A 4,865-nucleotide genomic window follows, 5' to 3' on the forward strand; every position below is an offset into this window, starting at 1 on the left:
AGAACGAATATTGCGTGTCTTTCCGTTAAATCATCTTCTGAAGTCTAATTCAAAACTCATCTTCCAATGACGCCATAATAAAGAGCCTGCAGGTACATGAGTAAGCAATTCCGGAGAGACAGGAGACTATTCTTAGTTGTCCATATAAAAACAAGAAATCTTTAAGAAGGAATAGATATGATTACGGATGTATAGTACTCACATCAAGCACACAACGAACAAACTAAGTCAAGTAGACAGTGATTCTTGTTCCTCACCGATTCATATTATGCCCCCATAGTTTTGTTTTTTTTATCCATCAGTATACATACGCCATCACGTGTGCTGAATACTCCTCTGAACGTCGGGTCTTTTCCTTCGAACGAACCTGTGATTTTTCTGTCCTCAACAGAGCACTCAAAAGAAAGAAAAATCGTCCTACTGCTATACGACCTTCAGGCGCATTCTGTTTTGATAGGCCTCGAACAGTTTGCAGGTATAGTTTCACTTTAATATGCTATCCATATATGGCGTTATCATTATCATTTTTATTGAAACTGATTGCCAAATTGCCCTTGATCGATGTAAATAAGCACCGATTATGCAGTGTTCAGTGTAATCTAAACATTACGAAAATTGCCCACATGACCCGAGTATGTATGTCCATAATTTTTATCATGACTATTACTTTAAACACTGTATAATCTGTGCTTACTTATGTCAATGAAGGATAATTTGAGAATCAGTTGCAATAGAACAACTCGAAAAATCATTTTATGCGAATCCTTTTACTTTTGCAAATTGTTTAATTTCAATCCAAGTCATTAGAGTATGAATTACCTTATTGGTTCCTCTCATCCCAAAGACTAATTTGTAAAAATTCACAATGTTAAGAATGGAAGGAGTTCAAGGAGGAATATACAACGCCAAATGATAGGAATTCAAATTCAAGCTTTGTTAATATGAAAATAATATGAATTAATATGGAAGGCTGCAGGAATTGTTCACAGGTTTAGAGAATTTTCTGTGTAAAGCAATTACAAGTACACAAAAGAAGGATCAGGTTCACCCTATTTGAATAGAAAGTCTTCGTCACTTTAAACCGCTAATCAAGAGAAGAGTGGACATCGTCGTCATAACGAAGCACCGAAATCTCTGGACGTAAAACATTATTGGTCATCTGAAAGGAATTCATTAAGTTCTGAAATAAAAAAATTCTCCATCGTTATATTCTTTTAAGCGCAAATTGAAATCTCTTTTGTTAAATTCTGGCTGAGATACTTATGTTCATTACCTATACAGGTTACAGCAAACATAAGGTTCATCATCATCATCATCCTTTTACAATGAAAAACGGCAAAGTAATGAAATTCGGCATTTTAATTTTCCTCAACTTTTCCACAGCTGCGTGCAGTCACCAGCTGTCCGAAATACCTCCTCAATCCCCTTTTCCGTTTCTCTGTCCAGCGTGTAGGCATTCTCTCTATCTCCTTCTTTCTTTCCTTCCTTTAATTTTGTTTTTGCCCCATTCCTTTCAATCGTATCCCCATCAGTTTAGTCATGTCATGTTGTTGTGTCTTTGTTGTTTGTTTCATTTTGTCTTATTTTCTGTATTATGTATTATGTACTTGTAATTGCAATAAGTATTTTGAAGATATTTTAGAGTGGTCCACAATCTACAAGCCAAGGAATGCTTTTTAGAGGACCTCTCAGTTCTCATTTTTTTTTTACCTTTCAAATATAACTTTGTAATTCCAGTATGTGTGCATATCTTTGTATGTTTGTTGATTTCCATTGATTGTCATACTTTGCAATATATATATGCTTATGATTGAATTTTGATCTAAATTACTTTGTGTTGTTTTGTTGAAAGAAAAAAAATGAAAATGAAAATGAGAATGAAATAAATAAATGAAATGAATGAATGAAAAAGGGATGATAAAGTTTTAGTTGAGATAGGGATTCAGCTTTTAATTTTTGCGAGATAATTAGAAACCACGAATGAAATATTAAAGAAAGAGGAATTCAAAGTTTATAATATTATGATAAAAATTGGTTTTGAAATGGCCGATATATCCAGAAAACAACGTTAAACACAGCGCTTCTAATAAAGGTTGGGTCCATCTTTTATTAGCATGATTAGGATCGCTTTGATTTGGATATCTCAGCCATTTCAAAACCAATTTTCATTGAATAGCCGTTGAATTCCTCTTCAGAGTGTTTTTGCTCTTTCATATTTCGTAAGATATTTCTCATTATCTCATTAAAAAGTTCGAAGCCTAAAGCCCCCATCTCATCCAAAACTATACCATCTCTTTAATAGCGTAGAATATGAATGCATCCTGAATCGCCTTGATGTCAAAATAAGCACTTTTTGTAGATTGAAGAGATATAATTATGATAGGGATATGATATTGGTAACTTTTCAATAAAAATGCATTACTCGATGTTGCTCAATAATTAGCCCCTTCGGGATCTTATCCTCAAACTGCAATTTAAATTGTCGACAAGGAGGTTGACATTGGTGTTCAGAAGGTTAAATTGTCACTACAACCTTTATCCGATTATTCCGGTTTGCCCTTGAAAGAGGAAACGACTGGAAAGTGAGGCTGGGAGACTAAACTTGACACAGAAAAGTCGAAGCGGCAGTGATAAAAGGGAACTTCATGACTGCAAGAATATTCATTGCTCTCTGAAAACACAAACTGAATCAAATTCGACTCTATCAAATCAATTACACGTCAGTAGACCCAATGATCACCCTGATATATTCCCTTCCCCTGAAACAAGGCTAAACAAACTTAACCCTTACTGTGCCAGGAATTGTGCACGGTATATGTACAAGGCTACGGAGTTTTCTGTATATCAATCGGCACACAAGGCACGCAAAGAGTTAAGGAGGAAAGGAGAGGTACAATAAATAATCTTCAGTGAGAAAGAGACGACTGGTATACCTTTATTACCTCTGCGAATCAAATAAAATCTCATTCAATTTTTCGTCGGGACTCCTACCAAGAGATAACAAAAGTGATTGGCCTGCATAATTCAGTGTAATGCGAGTTTTTCAGGACTTTATGATTAGTGATTGTGCAAGCCGAAAAGGAGATCAATCGAGGTATATAGGTATCGCTGACCGGATCAATTTCGTCAGTACGCCGTACATGCTGAATCATTCATAGATTTCCAAATCTCAAAGTAGATAGGCTCCGAACTGAGCAGTATAGTGCCATCCATGCACCCTTTTTTCGTTACACAAAGAGGCATACAATCTATCATCATCATTGTTTACGCTGCTTGATAATGAGGGGCAATACTTTAGAGCCCTAAATATCATAACTTTGAAATGAGTTGAAGGGAACAAGAATAATGGAAAGTAACGGATAACCTCCCATCACGCAACATATACCAACTGTACGTAGGCTGAACTTGGAAATTATTGTTATTCTCGTTGACAAAAAGTAAAGGTCTCTTCACATCTATTATTTTGACATGCACGCACATATGTATGTATAATGATATTATATCCACTATTGTGAGTTTGTTTTGTTTTGTTTTGTTTTGATTTTCACCAGTTTTTCTGTTGGGTACACACGGCACATCGGATAGTGCACTGCAACTTAAACATTGCCAGATTGCCTAAAATTGTGTTTTCTGCACTTTAAAATACAATTACGGTTTGAATAACAATGATGTATACTTATTCATCATGTTTTCAGTGACCCATGACAAGTGACAAGCTCAGCTTTTTAGTGACCACTCTTTTTCCACACCAACTTTATTTTTATATTTCAAAGCATGCCGAGGTGTTCTCAGTTAATTATGCTCATATCATGAGGTCTATACTGTGCAATTCACTATTTGTTTTGTATTTCTTTTTCTTTGATAAATATTATTGAAACTACGTGATTGTTTTACGTATATATATGCTTTAGATTATATCATACTTTGTTTCACTTCTTGCTTGATGGAAAAAGTCAACTGAACTGAACATATAATGTTTCCATTATTTTTATATGTCATTGTTCTATCAGTTCACACTGACCGATTTTCAATGTATGGATTATAGACGTAACGAAATCGTTATCATTTAAAAGCGAATAAAAATGTGTCGCAGATGCTTCCGTCAGACGTCAATAAGATGTGACTATAACACTGTAATTACCGAAAACAAGTCAGAGCTGTAAACTATATACTGTCCGACCTGTATAAGCCGTCATAAGTTCATCAGATCTCTAGGGCCACAGGCGGGATGGGCGTCTCGCGCCTTTAATGGATAAAACCACGCTTTTCGATCCGCCGGTCTTTCTCGTTGTATTAAGAAGTTGCGTGCCGCGTATTAGCGGCATGTCAGCCGAGTATGAAGCCCGAGGCATCGGGGCGCTCGAACCGAGATGCTTGCTCATTATCAGCACCTAACTGGCTAGGTGTGAACACCAAGCAGACTACGGGAGTAATTAGCAAATCAGATCGACAGCCGTATACAATATGTCGAACGACTGAGATCACCCTTCACTCCCCCCTCCCCCCTCCCCCTCCCCCCCCTCCCCCCCAAAAAAAGATGCCTACTCATAATACACCCACTCACCTAACACACGACATATCTAATGACTTACAAAATGTTGTATGATAATCATTGGATAATCATTATTATCATTAAAGTATATATTAACGAAAATAGAAAATGTGTCATCTGAATAATCATATGCAAATGATATTCAATCGCCATTAGTAAAACCCTAAGTAATACCTGACATTACGCTAAGTGCATTTGATCCATGAAACATCCCAAATTTGAAGTAACTAATTCTTAAGGTCTAGCAATTAAAGAATCATTTAAAACTATGAGGACACTTTCTCATTTTAATTTCACTTTCCTAACGCGAGGG

The sequence above is a fragment of the Diadema setosum genome, chromosome 15 (assembly GCF_964275005.1).
Source record: "Diadema setosum chromosome 15, eeDiaSeto1, whole genome shotgun sequence".
NCBI lineage: Eukaryota > Metazoa > Echinodermata > Echinoidea > Diadematoida > Diadematidae > Diadema > Diadema setosum.